This window comes from Schistocerca nitens, chromosome 7 (genome assembly GCF_023898315.1).
Source record: "Schistocerca nitens isolate TAMUIC-IGC-003100 chromosome 7, iqSchNite1.1, whole genome shotgun sequence".
In the NCBI taxonomy this organism is placed as follows: domain Eukaryota; kingdom Metazoa; phylum Arthropoda; class Insecta; order Orthoptera; family Acrididae; genus Schistocerca; species Schistocerca nitens.
The window spans coordinates 543,114,378-543,133,210 of record NC_064620.1 but is presented as its reverse complement, the minus strand read 5'-3'; the positions used below and the strand labels follow the sequence as shown (position 1 = coordinate 543,133,210).

General features: G+C 42.0%; 1 protein-coding gene across 1 annotated transcript in view; it reads left to right on the top strand.

Moving 5' to 3' along the window:
* Window positions 1-18,833, top strand: part of LOC126195260 (dachshund homolog 2) — a 1,077,114-nt gene that overhangs the window by 943,806 nt on the left and 114,475 nt on the right. The window lies entirely within an intron of this gene.

The window sequence follows — 18,833 nt, the reverse complement described above, 5'->3', positions numbered from 1 at the left end:
GTGTTCAGTGAGTGCACTGCCATGCTTAAATACAGCAGGTCTCTTAACCGTTGAAAAAGGAACTGTCCCATACTTCATGGTGTTGTGCCTATTAGAACTGTTTCACAATAAACCAGTATTGTAACGCTTGATTGTTTACATGATCGCCTGAAACGGGTAACTAAACGTACGGTCTTTCTCACTTCTGGTGAAGATTCAGCACATTCACAGCATCTTTTTGTTTAGCTTAGGACTTTCAGAACGCCACTTGTCGCGGAAGAAACTCAGCTCACCACGGAAGAAACCCTACTCACTTCAGAAACGACGTTGGCAACTTCCGGTACTGTTTTGAGTGCGAACGCTTTGTGCACGTGTGTGCCCACGCGTGCTCGTCTGTGTGTGTGTCTATCCAAGCAAAACGCAGTGTTGTCCAACGGTCACGAAAATCAAATTTGGCTCTTTCTTGTGTCGCCCTCCGGAAACACTTGTTCCTAGTATCCCATCCGCAATTCATTCTCTTTTTTTCCCGTCTCTGTCTGTCAGAGTCCCTCGCTTTTTCATCGCACCGTCCCGGACTGCCGCCGCTTTTTGATAGATATGGAAACGAAACATCTTGAAGGAAGAATACATTACGGTTGAATTTGAAAAGGGAAGGTGGGACGGACGACCATCTCGGGAAGAAATCGAATGTCACTCAGGCAGAAGAGCTGAAGGGTGCCTGTGGAGAGCCACGAGGGAGGACACGTTCCACCTTGCCAAACTTTTCAAAATAACCAGAGGATGCTCCCAGATGATAACGTCTCTCTTGTCCTACGAACTTATCGAAATTTCCCTTGGCGTCAAAGTGCGTAAATCGTATAAATTCATCGGAAGAACTATTGGACACATGTAAATTTGTTTGGATTGACACATTTTAGAAGCAAAGTTAGAAAGCCTACTGAAGTACTGATCAATAAATGTAAGTTTTCTTTCCGAAAACATTGCGTACAAAACAGTGAGATAACGTTGATTTTTCGTACCTGCAATATTTTCAAATGGTAGTTTCAACAAGAACCACAGGTTTTAGATGGGATGGAGTAAGATTCTCGGTTAATGAACTTGAAGTCAACAAGTGTCGAGCTATCGATAGGTGCGAATCTATCTGAACATTTCCCAAAAAATGAGATTATATTCGTTAATTGCATGCGATGTGGCCACCGCCTGGTTCAAGCCTTTCGATTTCTCACGCCTTCGGCACCTTGCTTGTCAAACTGGTTGCTTGTTTCGTTAAACAAATTCCAAATCGACCACAAGAGTCTTTGTGAATCATGTTACAGACTTTACCACTAAAAATAGAATTATGAGACAGTCAGAGGAAAACGAAAGCGTAGTCACTATGGCACGCAACTCACTGACAGCCTAGACTCGCTAGAACTAAAACGGGTTGTTGAAGGTAGTTAATTTATAATATCGCTCCAGTGTTAGTATAGTGGTCCCGGCGGAGGTTCGAGTCCTCCCTCGGGTATGGGTGGGTGTGTTAGTGCTTCGGATACTTTAGATTAAGTAGTGTGTAAGCTTAGGGAATGATGACCTTAGCAGTTAAGTCCCATAAGATTTCACACACATTTGAACATTTTTGTTAGTATAGTCGACAGAACGAACTCCTTTGTTAATGTACAGGGTTGTCAAAAACAATCTGAAAAGGTAAGTGTGTTTCAGGGTAGAGTCAACTTTTAAGAAAAAAAAAAATCAGTTCCTTGCCCCGTTTACGAGTAAACTAACATTGACGTTAGCCAATCATGCCGTTCCGAGCGCATATTCAAGCGGACCACGAGAGACGGTGTCGCCAAATGTGTTCTTCGTTTGGTTTCCAATAACCGAACAAAAGAGCGATGCGACACTTGGACATGGGGCGGCAAAAAGGCTCGAATCCGACTCAAAGGTTGGGCAGTCTCTACGCTATCTGAAAAGCTGAGACTAATTTTATCTGGTGGGCCGCTTGAAGCTGCACGTGCAGCAGCTTGATTGGATAACTTCAATATTAATTACTGTGGATAAGGGGTAAGGCAAGGAATTTTTTCTTAACGGTTATTTCTGAGCACAAATTAAAGTATGGAATCCTTACAAGCTTTGTACACTGTTCCTGAGGACCCTATATTTGTTGTGGACATAATCGCATTCTGTTTTATTCCCTTCTCAAGCACCAACGCTAATGGTAGTGAAATCTGTCTTTTTCTCGTCCTGTTACCTCCCCGTCTCCCACCCTCCTTCGACCACTTCCCTCTGTCTCTCCCTGTCTTAGGCCTTTTACGTGGCTCCGTCCACATCTCTCTTCCTCTCGTTCACTTACTCTCTCTCTCTCTCTCTCTCTCTCTCTCTCTCTCTCTCTCTCTCTCACACACACACACACACACTCAACACGTCAAATGCTTTTATATATACGGACTAAATTGCAAGACATTAAGAAAACGTGAGTTTCATGTCGGTGACACAGAAGTGTGACTTCCCACTCCCACACTCACAGACGTGTTCGCAGCATTGTGGCATTAGTACAACCCTTATACAATAGCCTCAGTACTAGTGTTCTGTTACTCTACGACAGAAAAAAAGAGACATATGTTGTGTACTCGAGCAGCAGTCACCAAAATTTCTTACGCAAGTAGGTGTGTAATTATACAACATAATGATAAGTGCGTGCCGAGGGATATTCTGATGAAGGTAGTCATTTGGCGAAACAAAAGTGCAACTGTAGGCAAAAGCTAATATCTTTTTTCTTAATAATTTGGACACTGTTCCAACTGTAGTAAGTTGGAAGCATCTAAGATCGATAGAAGCTATCGAAAAATAAATCAGGCTGTCACTGAGGTGCCGTTTCTTCGACGATGACCGTATAGCTATACATCATGTTGGAGTATGCGGCAACAAGCGGAAAGGTGAAGAGTAGCGGAACTTTGATGGTTATCTGCAGCCTTGGAAGAGGTGTGATCCGGGTACAGCCGAACGACGACCGTCCGCGAAGGCCGAAGAGCTCCCCTTCCCAGCACGGAGGATACGGCGGTGCGACGACTTTGCCCAGGCGACCTTCTCTCTTCCCTCTTTTTTATACTGCCGTTTACGCGATGTGTTATATTTTTACGCGAGGCCATTCGAAACAATATTAGGGGCGGGCGCGATCGCCTCTCGCGTGTAATCCCGCTGATTACATCGGACTCCATCTCCAGCTCCCCGCCCAGCCAGCGACTGGTGCCACGTATCTCGCGGACGCCGCTTCCTTTCGCCCAATAAAATTTGATTCGAGGGGATTTCCGCGCGGGGAGGCCCAAATGACGCTATTTATGGCATTGCTGGCGCCCACTGATAAACGCGCGGCCAGCTCTTCGTTTGTCTGGGGCTCCCCCGGTGTGGACTTAGGCCCCGTGACCTCCTCCGCTCTCTCCGTCGGCGACACAGAAGTGAGACTTCTCACTCACACACTCACGGACTTGTTCGCAGCATTGTGGCGTTAGTACAACCCTTATACAAAAATCTCAGTACTAGTGCTCTGTTGCTCTACGACAGAAAAATGTGCACACATGTCGCGTACTCGAGCAGCAGGGTGTATGTTGTAGCAAAATAAGAGATTGTACGAAGTGGAGTAAGTGAAAATTGAATGTGGCGTGTATACATTTTGAAAGAAGACGTAGGAAGGAATGGGTACTGTGCTCGTTCTACTACGAAGATCGTACATTTGCTCAATAGACTAATCGGGTTATCGACCTCGGCTCGACAATATTAATAATCAAATTAAAGTTCTTCCGAAGTAGTACTGCTTGTTAGCGCACCTTTCTAATGACAAAACCTATGAACCCCACAGATCTAACAAACCGAGAAAAAAAATTTAACCAAGTGACAGACAAATGCCGGCCGGGGTGGCCGAACACTTCAGGCGCTACAGTCTGGAACCGCGCGACCACTACGGTCGCAGGTTCGAATCCTGCCTCGGGCATGGATGTGTGTGCTGTCCTTAGGTTAGTTAGGTTTAAGTAATTCTAAGCTCTAGGGGACTGATGACCGCCGCGCGTATTAGCCGTGCGGTCTGAGGCGCTGCAGTCATGGACTGTTCGGCTGGTCCCGGCGGATGTTCGAATCCTCCCTCGGGCATGGGTGTGTGTCTTTGTCCTTAGGATAATTTAGATTAAGTAGTGTTTAAGCTTAGGGACTGATGACCTTAGCAGTTAAGTCCCATAAGATTTCACACACATTTTGACTGATGACCTCAGAAGTTAAGTCCCATAGTGCTCAGAGCAATATGAAACCATTTGACAGGCAAATGATTTTACGATGATTTGAGTGACCACTGCGCAAGTTTCTGCTGCATAATTTCATCCTAATCCGAAAGCTACGGGCTACTTTCGTGTTGAATGGCAGCGTACGTCCCTGGAATGTGGCTGTTCGCGAGAGATCTAAAATGTCCCGAAATTCAACAAGTATTTGTTTCTCAACGTATATTTATAGGGCATTTTTTTCAGTTTTGACCTGTACTGTCCCTCGTAAGGACACGGGACGTTTTTGTTTCTATCACTCTCTACATGACACTTTCAAATTAGGGTGAAACGAAATTTTTTAATCGAGAAATGAGTTTCAGAGCTTCATGGTTCATATTGAGGTAGTGACATCAGCTGTTGTTGTTAGTAAACCTGCTGCAGATGTTTTAGCGTGCTCGTTTAATTTTACATATATCACCAGATGTCGAAATCAGCAAATGTTTGTCCCTCGCTGAATCGTTAGGCAGACACACACACACACACACACACACACACACACACACACACACGGACTAAATTGCTAGAGATTAAGTAAACATAGGTTTCATGTTCTGCCCGTAGACGGGTCAATCGTGTCCGACCGACCGCCGTGCCATCATTTGGCAATGGGTTCATCAGAGGAGATATAGATCGGCATATGGTCAGCACACGACTCTCCCAGTTGTTGTCGCTTTTTTTGACCTTATAGCCGCTACTAATCAGTCGAGCAGGTCTTCAGCAGGCCCCACGAAGCTGATTGCACCTCTTAACATTCCTCCCTAGAAACAACCGGGAATCGACCACTAAGACATTGTCCACCATTGACTAGGACGACGTTTTATCCTCCAATGTGTGTCATGTAGGAGAATGCTGTCGTTCTCTTTTTTTTCAGAGCGAAGTGCTTCAGTTAGTTACGCAATGAATCTCCAGGTGTTTCGGTATTTCGATTTCTTTAAATCACTTTCTATCGTTCGACATATCCTTTAATGACGTGCTTAATATGAAGCACTGTCAGTGGATGCAGTGATAAATTCACCAGGTTTATACCTTCACAACACCTTGTTGAATGTCCTTCCGTAGTCTTCCGAGTCTGAGTGTTGGAAATTTCTCAAAATCCGACCTTATTCCATTGCCCTTTACTGAGCCACGTGCCTCGAAACTGACGCTACCCTATTGTTAAGGCTTCACAGCTATATTTATGAAACACTGCTCGCGTGGCCGCCTCTCCGCTCGCTCACACACACACACAGACAGAACACACTTATGCGAGATAAGGCGGATCAGAATATGTTTGCAGCTGCCGCCAACCACATTTCCAGGATAGTGGAACACGAAGCGAGACGCCATTTGTGGCCGACGATCGCAGTGGTCTCTCGCCCAAAAGATCGATATCCGGCCCCGAAAAGCTTTGTCGACACAATAGGCTCCGCTCTGCCTTCTGGCGGAAGTAGGGGGCGTGGCCGGCGCAGATCTCGCGATATGGCCTTATCTGCGCCGCCTCCGCAGCTGCTGTCGGTCGCTCATTTGCCCCGCGCATTGAAAGATTCATTATTATAGGTTTCGGGCTTTCAGCCGGAAATCTGCCATTGTCACTAAAAAAATCTCTGCGGAGCGAAATGTGAATAAAAAGAAAAAAAGTGTCGCGACTCTGACACTCGGAGGCGATAGTCGCTGGCGCTCCCCTGCAGATCTACACCCCCCAATATTTGATCGGCGTGGGGCGGCGTGTGCCCGCCGTGACAAGGCCGTAGGTGGAAGTGTGTGGGTGGGGGAGGGGGTGAGGGGAGAATGCGTCACCCCGCGGCCCTGCACCCGGGGGCCCCTTCCATAACTACGGCAATCGTTTCCGCGCGAGAGAAAAAGAATATGCTAGCTCCGGCTATTTATTTTTATGTATAAAAGGTTATCATCGTCTCGGGGGTTTCCCGGTCGGTCGGTCGCTCGCCGTCTAATGCCCCTCCCACACAAAGGGAAAAGGGCGACCCGCTTTTATACAATATTTAGTTTTAAGGGTGTTTCGGTGAGTAAATGGAATCGCGCGGGAAGCTGCTATGGCGGCTGGATGGCGCGGGTCTTTCTGGAGGGGTTTCACCACGGGGTGGTGTCGCCAAGATAACGCGTCTCTCTCTCTCTCTCTCTCTCCAGGGATACGCTAACCGCTCACTGTCATACTTCGGGCCTTACCGACTACTCAAGCTGCATAACGCCTCCAAATCTCTTAGTGCTTTAGCTCTCGCTGGTATACTTTAGTCGGATGCTGCAGTAACTTTAGTAACACATAAATATGAGTACAGCTATAAGTGATATGAAACTGAAGAAACAGGCTTATTCTGCACATTTCCATTTCCTAATAAGTTGCCTGGTAATTTTTGAGGGAACTACACAATTTGAGAATACAGATACGTGTTGTAAAGATTGGATTAGGTTAGGTGAAACATTTGAGATTTAGAATTTACCATTTTATCTGCTAGCATTTGTAAAATATTAAAATTTTGCTCGACTGCGAAGAAGTACGGGATAAAGATTACAGTCACATGAAGCATTTCGAGAGCAGTCATTCATTTTCATGTAAAATATATATGAATCTTTAAAATTGATTAATGTTTTAAGAACTTAAAAAAATAGTAAAACCGTCAGGCTAAAATCTTTCCATATCACTGCATGTAAAGTAAGAAAGTTTTATTATTATTATTTCTTAAATCATTAACCAGTTTTAAAGATTCGTATGTATTTTACCTGAAGATAAGAGACTGCTCTTGAAGCAATTCGTGTGACTTGTGCTCCTATCACGAGGTTTGTGTAGTTGCGCCAAATAATGATATTTTACTGAACAATGTATGGTCTTCACCGGAGGACAGGGTACAATGAACACCTGTGAAAAGTTTGCTTTCACGGGAAGTAATTTATAACTTGCAGACGGGAAAGACTTCGAAGTAACTTGAAGATTTCAGTCGGCACTTGCTACGAGCTCGTATAGGTCATTTGGCCTTCTCCCAAAATTACCTGAGTGCCACAATTAATTCATTCACGTTCACAACACGGCAAGACTCGAAGGAGAATATTTTAGTTTAAGGGAACGGATTAGGCTAACATGTTTTCTTTTTACCAAAAATTTAGTTTCAAGCAGAATACCACAATTCACTGTGAGGTTTTAGAGGTAGCAGATTTTAACTGACAAGGACATTTTGTATTCACCACAGAATATTAACCTCCGAGATTTGCGAAGAGGATTCTAAAGATCAAAGAACTCCAAACCTTTAAGTGGATTAAATTACGCCGGCCGCTGGTGGCCGAGCGGTTCTGGCGCTACAGTCTGGAACCGCGCGACCGCTACGGTCGCAGGTTCGAATCCTGCCTCGGGCATGGATGTGTGTGTTGGCCTTAGGTTAGTTAGGTTTAAGTAGTTCTAAGTTCTAGGGGACTTATGACCTCAGCAGTTGAGTCCCATAGTGCTCAGAGCCATTTTTGATTAAATTACCTGCAGTAACTTCAGCTCAAGAAAGAGTTCTTTCGCAATGTTCAGAGACTCGTAATGTGGATCTTTTTCATTTATTTATTTGGATTTGTTCGGCAACAAAACATTCGAAGAGGAAAATCAAGTCCAAATGCAAAACCTGAACCGAAGAAGATATTTTTCCTAGTTAAGAAGGAGGCACTGAAATAGAACATAGAACAAGTTATGATCGTAATATGAGGGCTCTAAGCAGCGTCAACTAAACTGTAAGATTTTAGTGTTGGAAATATTCAGCGTCCTACCTGAGCATATTAAATACCTAAACGGAGTTCAACAACTTTATACTACAATGAAAAAATCTTCACAGAGATTCTAAGAACTGATGTTTTCCATTGTAACACAATTTCTGTTACCACTGAAATATTATAATGGTGCATAACGTTGAGTCAGTCTTCTCTATTGCAGTTAAATGAAATCTATATCTTTCACTTCATTCAGAAACCCAGGGCTCCTGCTCATGTAATGCTTTAAATTTACACTGCAAATCGGCTTTTATTTTATAAGGTCATCAACGAACATTGTAAGATTTTCATGTTATTAAAATATCAAATCAAATTTCGTAACTATGTAGACTATACATAAAATATGAAACACCGTAACTCTTGTCACACAAAGCAAGCACCTACATGTCAAAAATGTGTATTTTTCGTTTGCACTACCATGATACCTGCAAATTTTAATTTTTTCTCGTCGTATGTATTTCGTTTTACTGAGTAAACATCGTTGATAATGTGAAGTTTAATGATACTTTACAGGTCTGTTCTGCTGGAGATCCAAATAATAATTCCTCGTTTGATCGTGCGACCCAGTGAAACTTATATAAAGAATTAGAAGTTTATAAACTAGACATCCTGTCGACGATGATGTCAGTGGAGACGGAGTATGCGCTGAGATTCGAGAACGATGATCTCGAAAGCGACTGTAATCATGTCAAAGTAATAACTCGCTATGCAACGTACGAAATTTTTGGGAACCACAGAATATCTACATTTGGATCACCAGACGGGAGGTTGAAAACGGTAATAATTTAACTTATGGCCTCATATATACGTTTTAAACAGGAGCTCTAGAAATGCAAATCTAAGGAGTAACTTCTTACACTCACTAATTTAGAAAGGCTTAACATTCAGTAGCAAACAGCATATTCAGGATGTAGTTTGATTCATTAGCCGTAGTGTCTGAAATTTTTTTAGATTTTAATGAGGATCAGCATTTTCATATTTCGTGTGTTGTACGAACGTAAGAGCTTATTAACTTAATACTGAATGTGAGAACTTTGGATCGAGGTAGGAAGTCTTTGTAATTGTGGAAGCAACGTCCATTAATAGAACGATTACTGGCGTTTACAACCTCTCAGATTGGTACCTAAGAGGCTTAATTACAGGTTTGCTACTCACCTTTGTCGGCACGTCTCTCCTTTGTCGGGACCAAGTGTAAAAGACTGTACATAAGCCAAACTGTGATGAGAAACTTGTTACTGAGATGTTCGCTTGTTTCTAATTGTCCTGTTACTGTCTGAAATTTAACAAAAAGATGCGAATTAGCGTGCAATAAACATAAGAAGCAACTGGGGGATGTAACTGTAAAGGAATTTAGTGGTAATTTGACATATCGTTGGTGTGTAGAGCATTTCATGCTAATTGCTGTGAAGTCAATTAGAGAATCTGCCGCTTTTCCGGATACTTTCTTACCGTTAGTTCCATTGTCTTTAGACAGCATTCTCGCTGTAATTAAGGTCGAGGACTGGAACAGCTGCTTGGTGCGTGCGTGAATGTCGTTAGGCTGCGGTAGGCATTCGGATGGCAGCCTATTTGAACACTGTAGATAACATGATTCTGACGCCATCTTGTGCAACAGTTTCTTTGGCTTCAAATGGTTCAAATGGCTCTGAGCACTATGGGACTCAACTGCTGTGGTCATTAGTCCCCTAGAACCTAGAACTACTTAAACCTAACTAACCTAAGGACATCACACACACCCATGCCCGAGGCAGGATTCGAACCTGCGACCGTAGCAGCAGCGCGGCTCCGGACTGGAGCGCCTAGAACCGCACGGCCACCGCGGCCGGCAACAGTTTCTTTTACTGTGTCACAAGACAGCCCGCTGACACATTAATGATAACTGAGGAATTCCCTCAGGCTTCTCAGGAACAACCTTTCAAACGTTATAAATGGGTGTGCATATACTTCCCAGCGTTAGCTTGGATTTCAGAGGCACCACAAAACCGAACTCTTTGGGTTGCACAACATTGCCTTTCTCGGGTGAATTTCCTGATCGTGGACTGCAATGCGATATTAACATCGCATTGGAGAGTGCAGTTCTCGCCTGAATTTGGCTAACGATGGTGAAAGTGTAACTCCGCCGCCTTTATGGCAGAATGTTACGCTATCTGATTGAGCTCAATATTTCTGGGAATCACTGTAACTTTCTTTCCTCTCGGAACATTTCGAAGACAGTTTCGCAGGCAGGACGATAACCTTTCTCGGTGAAATGTGTTTCACTCCACTTAGCGCACAGTTAAGTGCAACGAATTTATCGCTGCTAAGATTTTTTACTTTTCGTGCTGGTATGGGAGGAGACGTAAAATGTGACGAATACAGAGCGGAAAGATTACTTCAGAAAAAGTTATAGCACTGAATAGCAGTTAGTTCATGAATATTTTCCATCTACAGTAGATGCTGGACACATCGTCGTATTCCCAGGGTCTTAAATGAGCCATCCTAGTACTATATTCAAAAGATCTTGTAGTACGGTGCTACTTTTACTTTTGAAACATCCAAAATCAGAAGCTTCTTTGGAGCTTTGCTCGGGTACATATCGTCCGTTTGTGGACAACTCCTATCTGTTACTTATTATAATAATCTAAAATAGCGAAGCGTAGAATGAATCAATATTATTCGTGCCCTACTCTCCTATAATTGAAAGCTATTTTATTGCGCAATCTTCCTTTATCCTGTTATTGACTTTTACTGTTGGGCTACCCGCAGGTGTTTGTTCATTATAAGTTGGAGGCGTATGTTGTACTTGCAATTTATATAACAGTTTCTTGTATTTTTAGTAGTTGCTGCTTCACATCTTGCAGACGTGTATCGAAAATCGTACTGAACCATCATTAACAGTTATTAAAAGCAATAAGAAAGGTTTTCATAGGAGCTGTGTTGGTACAAATATTTTTTGAACAATATTATTTCCTAAAAACTTCTAACCCTATAAATAGGTTGTTTGTCACGTGAACGTACAACTCTTGTAAAAGATTATCATAACATGCTCATCATCCATTTTGCTGGATATTTATCGAAACAGAACAGAGTGCCATAGACAATAAATTTCTTGTTTTATCCATTTCATGTCATACACATTGAAGTACCTACAAAAGAATTCCTTCGTTGACATTGGTGTAAAAGCCCTGTCATTTGTAATCCATATTAGCGCCTGTTATTTACGGATAGCATTTTCCGGTTCTTTATTACTGCAAGTCTCCACAGCAGCGCTGAAAAGTTGAACTCATTTCCTGAAGGTTGTGACTGTTCGTTTAACTGCATTTGCTCTGACACTGGTTCACGGGTCAACAGCCAATTACATTTCGGTAAAGGAGACAGACTAAGTAAGAGTAAGCTAGGTAGGCTTTCAGATTTTATCTGACGATATTTCAACGTTCTTCCAAGCTTTGTCCTCAAGTAGTATGCTAAACGTTTCATACGACGCCATGTCCTTTCAGCTTACGCTGCAACATTTTATATGAGTATTTCTGTCCCCGTAGTTCTTAAACATATTCACGTTGTGACATCGTTGAGACATCGTCGACACATCGTAAAGTAGTCAATGCACCGCACACAATACACATCAGGCATCAGCAACATACTAGTGTGCTTCGCCCACCCATTTACTTTTATCATCCTGTGGCATGGCATTTAATTTTAAATTGCGTTGTACGCAGAGTCAGTGAATCGGTTCCGCACACTACTTTGCTCCAGACTATTTTAGGAACGTCACCCTTATTTATAGATCAACAAGCGACCCGTCCCGACCTTACGTGGATATGGCTGAGTTTGTGTGGGTGGACGACTTGTTTATAAAATGTAGTGGTATACACAAACGTTCCTCTTGAATCTGTCCATTTATTTGTGAAATTCATATCAAAGTTCGTAGGTAGTTCCTGAGAGTTCTCCGAAAATACGGAAAGAAAAACGTGGCGGGGGACTTAAATTTATTACAGAAGATATACACTCACCTTCCTCGTAACTCAAGTCTGTCTAGTAGAGGAAACCATAACAAAATACCTGCGGTAGTTCCCGAGATTAGCCATGACATACGGACAGCAAAACAGAGGGGATCTTTCTAACGTTAGGTATAGAGATGTGGCACCAGCAAATTTGCTTCGAAGAACAACAGTCTGTACCATTTTCCGAGCTTTTTGTGCAGTCTGGCGTCATAGATATTCTTCATTGCTTCCATATTGTTTATATGTGCTAAAGTTTATGAAAGCTCTTAAGAATCGATTTCCTTTTACTGTTACTGAAGCTGTGCCATGTACTACTCGTAGGAGAAATATCAAACTGAATAGGATTTTTCGGTGGCTGAGTGTGGAAGTGCTAGGCTGCAAAGGTCTGGAGTTCAAACCTCACTCCGACCTGGAATGTGTTGCTACATTTACTGTTATTTTATCTCCGAAAGTGATTTATTAATGTCCAGAATACGGTATGAATTTGCGCAGTGGTTCGGAGTCCCCGTTAAATAGCAAAAAACCTTTAAACTGGTTGGATAGTCAGTTACGATTTTTTGTTCCTTAACGCCATTAGAAAGTGCTCACCTGGGGGCGATTGTTTCGTTAGAAGCCAGTGTAGTTCGCGCAGATTTGACGATGTGTGGGGCAATTTTAAAATTCGTGAACTTAGGAATTTTGACAACGAGGATTCTTTCACATTGCTTTAACATGCGGCGACTGTACACATACATTGTGATGCAGCACAGTTGTTTCTTTCCCAAAATATCTCTTAATTTGGCTCTGACGTAAACCGGATTTTGTGTAGGACTGTCTTTGTCAGTACCTTTAATGGTTTACACCTTCGGGAAGGTCTTGTCTAAACTAAAGAGGCCTCCGCTAATGGCGGTGACGCAGGCAACACGCACTATGTCGGCACTGAACGGTGCGGCCCCAGGGCTCCTATCTAACAGCCTCAACGCTCGTAAAGAATAATTTCGGCTTCCGCCCCCCTGGTCGCGTGATAGCAACGCCGCCTAGTGGGCAAAGTAACCCCTGCCCCACACCGCCTCAACACCAGACACTGTAACGCACTGCGCACGTCGCAGTCCACTGTGTGCCACATGAGAAACAAATGTTTTCCATGGAGACAACTAGCCGTAGTTACTACCTGTTCAGCTGCCACTCATCAAACGCAGATATTTGCGCAAATTTGCGCGTCTTTGGGATAGCATGGTTTGAGTGATTACTCCCAGGAAAAATTCAGAAGTCTGGCGGAATCTACGAAGTCAAACATTATAGCGTTTCGGCAAAGAGGACGAGTACAGGTAACCAAACATGTACCACAGCTTCTAGCTAGATCGGCACAAGAAAATCTATTGTTGTCCCGTATTCAACAACAAATAAGGATAATGACATCCGAAGTGGGACTCTACAGGTCTCTACTTAACGATAGCAACGACTGTGGCTATTTAGGCAAATACGAAATAAAACTGACAAAATATCCTTTTGTAGTATGTCATCATATTAATGCAATAAAGAATTTTGAAACTTCTTCTGGTATGTAATATGTATACATTAATAACAAAAAAAAAAAAAAAGAAAAATGGCTCTGAGCACTATGGGACTTAACATCTGAGATCATCAGTCCCCTAGAACTTAGAACTACTTAAACCTAACTAACCTAAGGACATCACACACATCCATGCCCGAGGCAGGATTCGAACCTGCGACCGCAGCAGTCGCGCGGTTCCAGACTGTAGCGCATTAATAACATTCCAGCCAATGTTGCCCTCTCGTTGGCTTTGTAAAGAAGTTCGCTGACTGTTGAAACGTCTATTTTGTAAACGTTCCTTACATGATGCAATATACAGTTATTTGTATGCTGTCATATTCCAGCAAAATTTTCAGCTGCCACCGTTAAACATGATGTTTCAGGAGAAATCCGTAAAGAGCAGCAAGGACGGCTGTATTGTTTTCACTGTGTACCTTAGTAGGTTAATTGGTGAAAGAAATCCAAATATTTCGTTAGACTTTATTTGAATAAATCACTTATATGAGAGTACTTCTTAAAACTATCATCTTTTTTTCCTTACAGATTGGTATCTTCTTTCCCATATTGAGCATTTTACGTGACTATATATACTTATTAAACTCCAGGTAACCATGTTTTTACTCGTGACCGTATCAGTGTTCAGGTGAATAGTAAACTGCATCAGTCACTTTGCAGTAACTAGGTTAATGACTACTTTAGCCGTGCTCCAGGTATTAGTACAATCATACAAAAAACTTTATCACAAATGTTTAAGTATTTATCTTTTTGGCTTGATTTCGTTTATGAATAGTACAGAAAGATAGGCATAAAACGGGAACCAATAGCCCAGCAGAGAACTTCAGACGGCATTATAGTAACAATGATTCGAGATGTCTGGAGTCGTAGGTGTATTTGAGCAATTCTCTATAACTTTTGTGTGATGAACAGAGGAGGCCCCTGATTTGACAGGTTATTCTCTTCCTTTAAATCTGGGCGTGTGATGTACAGGGCGTCCCGGGAGAAATGGTCAAATAAACATGGGCTCGACAATGCAAACTTTAAGAGCTATGATTATCTCTTCGATACTATGGAACAAATCTCTTTTGTGCAAGCTCTTTGCTTTCCGTATTTTGGGAGGAGTTAATATGGACCAAAACAAGAAAAATTTTTCTAGTGAACATTGACTCTAAATGCGCCCATTAGGAGCCATGAGCACTTCCTGAGAAGAAGAGATGTGTTTCACAGTAGTGAAGATAAACGAGTGCTCGTAGCTGTTAAGGTCCGAGTCCTTGTTCACTGAACAATTTTTTCTTCTTTATTCCGGACTATCACCCCTCGAAATATGGAAAGCAAAGAGTTTGCAGTAGAAGAGATTTGTTTCACATTATCGAAGATGAAGAAGTAGTCATAGCTCTTAAGGTATGCACTTTAGAGCCCAAATTTACTACACTTCTCTGCATCGAATGATCGTTCCTCTCTCATCCCTGTATAACAAGAAATGCACTAAAACTACAGAAAACTGAGATACTATAACGTCATTAAACTACAGTGCCACTGCGTCTACCATTTTGAATAGCAGAGAGGGTGAATAACTCTAAAAATTTTGGGTACGAAATACAGTGAAGAAGGAACAGACAGACTAAGAGCAGACAATGAAATTCAAAAGCACACCAAGTTTTATTCGGATAAAAAATGATACGTACTAAAATTTTATGTGGATATTAAAAGAATGGAGCCGACAAAACTAAACAGGCAACTTGTGTTCTAGGAAATTTGCAACTAAGCTGAAATTGAAGGAATAAAATTAATAACAATACTAAAAGTATACGTGAAAGAAGATGGGTAATGTAACAGAAAACATAAGACCGAAAAAATGATAAGCAGGAAATTCATACTGGGGAGTTGCCCATATAGATAAATCTAAGAAGACAAGAACCATTTGGTTTGAGGGTGGGAAAAGAGGTCATTCTGCGAGTTTGAATTTAATGTTATAGCAACAAAGAAAGTGTAAGAGCAAATATTCTGAAAGGACCTTTACTGTATATCGCATGGTCCAGCATAACCCAAATGTGAGTTATACGAGTATGTACAAAGGACATAACCACATTCTCAGAATACCCACACATTCGGTCTTCTAATATTTTATCCTCAGTTTTCACAGGAAGATATTTACACTTCAGTATGCGGATACCGTTTCGACATCCAACGAATCAGGCAGTCTCAGCGGAAAAGGGAAAGTGGGTGTACTCTAAGCGCTTTTTCTGTATCAGAATTCGGCTGACGCGGCAGTCGCAGTCAAATATTTACTGCATAAATTTCACAGGCGATTGCGGTGCCCCGCGGACATTATATACACGGCGCCGTCCTCAAGGAATTGGAGGTTTACACTGCGGGGGAGTCGCCAGGCGGCATCGGTCTGGAGAGAGAACCGGGGAGAAAGAAAGCGGCCGCAAAAATGAAAGGTTATAAAGGGAGAAAAATTGTGCCAAATTGAGTCTGCATAGGCAACAAGGTGGAACCGCACAGGAGAACATACAAATGGCTGCCATTTAAATAATGCACAAATTCAAATTGAATCTCCTTTAATTCCTCGATATAAGAGGAAGAGGAAGAAAGAAAATCACTCGGTAGCAAAGAATGGAAGGCTATTTTCCTGCGCCCTGGGCTCCGACAGAAAGTTCTTTTCTTGTGCCGTTCTTTATGCTTTTCGTCGAATCTTATCTTCTTTTATTTCCTTTTGTGGCGGAGTATTCATCGGGGGGCGGCAAATAAAGCACGAAAGAAAGGAATCCGTATAAGATATTCATATTTCCATTGTGATTACTTCTTTTAATGCTTTCAGTCGGTATCTTGTTAATCTTATGTACAATGAGCGAATGATAAAAGGAACCTCCCTGGGCGTTTTGCTTCGGAGTCGTGTTACTTCGTGCTGTCGAGAACCGAAAATATTTCAATACAGTTTCTTCATATTTTACGTAGATGTACGTTGTCAGTCAATCCGTAAGTACCACAAAGAGTATGCTGGAGGGCACTTAGTGGTAAAATCGCTGGCTCCATTGACGTGAGGTGCGTGGGTGTATTTTTTCACTAATGATACTCATTTTTAATTCCTACAATATCTGTACAGTGGCCATTCGGTAAAGATTTTCAAGTGATGTGTAATGTGCGTTCTTTCACTCTTTTCTAGTCCTGACACGTTTGTATGGCAGTTTGCATGTGAAAGGTATCTTAAAAAGTTGAGTATTGGAAATAAATTGCAGGATGCACTATTTCAGCCCTTTTAAGGTATATATTCTACCTCATTTGTGTGTTGCAATACACTTAAAGGCTTGATATCCAAAAGTAAATGTCAGGTGAAAGCTGTATCTGTTTGTTGCAGGAGAGTGTGACATAAGTGTGATGAATTTTCGGTAACTCACTTGTGTAGCAAGTAACGGAAGCTGTTAAGAGGGTATGAGTTTTGGATTTATCTAAATACCTGGTCAAAAGTTGCCTCTCGTGGAAGTGGCCACACTTCAGATAAAAGTTCTCGTACATAGAACATGAGAAAAAGAGATGTCGTGGACACTCAATCGGATAACTGTAAGAGACTTAACCGACAGCGTTTCCATTGTACAGCTATTCCGCATTTCCGCGGAACTTGATCAGGGTATCCAGGAAAAGCTTTAATCGGAAAGCCAGACGGAATTTAAGCCACTAATACGATATAGCGCTAGCCCAGTAGGTGGATGTGGGATGTGCTTTACTTTGTGATTTTGCTGCAATGATTTCCACTGCCATACGAAATCGCTGATTTTTTTTTGTAAGTATTTAATGTCATGCTGTTCGCTGGAATGTTTTTCCATTTGTTCGACGTTTCGAGAACGCAGACACCTTCAGAGACCGTTCACCTCTAATTGTAGGACTCGAATCGAAATAATGACATTATTCTGTTAACAGTATGTTAGAAAAGCGTCATTCCTCCTGAATATGGAATTACGGCAGCATAAAGACTAATGTTGATTGAAAGGTATTAGAAACATTTCTACTATGTTAGTTGTAAACTGAAACAGAAAATTCACACGTTACTGCGCTCGCTTATTAGTGAAACATTTTTGGCTCTCAATATTTATCCAGTCAATGCTCCATATAACAGAAAAAAGATGCTCGTGCAGTTCATGTGAGTCAGGCTCACCACCGGAAATGATCATTGTAGCCACGTAATCATAAATGGGATACGTTCTCATGTATAGGAGTTATCCGGCAGATACGTGACCTATGTATTGTCTATGCGAACGTTAACTGTGCTCCAGTCTCTACTTGAAAACCCATTTCTAGTCAACGGATTTCCCAAATTGACGTGGTCTCCAGTTTCATCTGTGGAGATAACCGTGTTCTCGCTGTAAGAACAAGATTGGTGCGTAATTGCGATAATTCATGTTATTATTAGTCTTATCTAGGAGATCGCTGCGCTTACCTCCAGAAAGATTGCGTTTCTGCGATAATCCTCGAGAGCGAGAGAAGGAACAAGCATGTCTGCGGAGCAAGACGTTATCGAATCAAAGATGCTGAATTACAGTCCCAAACTACACAAGGAAGGTTGAATACGGCGTTAGAAAGAACTCTTGTGGTGCAACGTTGAAGGAACACGCCAAGAGTTACCTCCTAAACCGAAGTACGACCGCGTTAATGTGTGTCAATCTTGTAAAATAAGGAAGGTATCAGATAAGAAACACATTCGGCATTTATTCTATGTGTAGGAGGCAACTGGCATACTTTATGAAATGGTAGCACCGACAGAGCTGTAGGGAACTCCACATGAACATGTTCTCGTTGCTCAGCTGTCTATCCGAAACCCTCACGAATGGGGACACTCAGAGCAAATTAACAAAATGTTAATATTTTATTTGCAACTTCAGTTGTGGAACCAGGATAGTTTTTTCAAATTCTAATTGCTTTTGCAGACGTTATTTAATAATTAAGAGATCAACCCCGATTAACGGCTCATCATTCCTACACTGATTCATACAATTTGCTATTTTAATTACATTATATACTGACGAGCTTTAAATGGATGGGTAACTAGTTGTAGCTTGAAAAAATACTGCGAATGTTACAATGAAAAGAACTGTATAGCAGCAGTGGTGCCATACCAACACTTAAGTAACTGAAGATAATGTATTGACAAATATATAAAATGCTAAAATGAATAGATAATCCACAGAGGTTTGCGGTAGTGTTTCTGCATATGAGATGAAGACGGAAATTTGCAAACAATGTCCGATACGAACCGATCGTTTTCCCTTGCAGTACCACAGAAAGCACTGAAAACAGAAAATTTGTTCCGAACCTATCGTTTCCCTT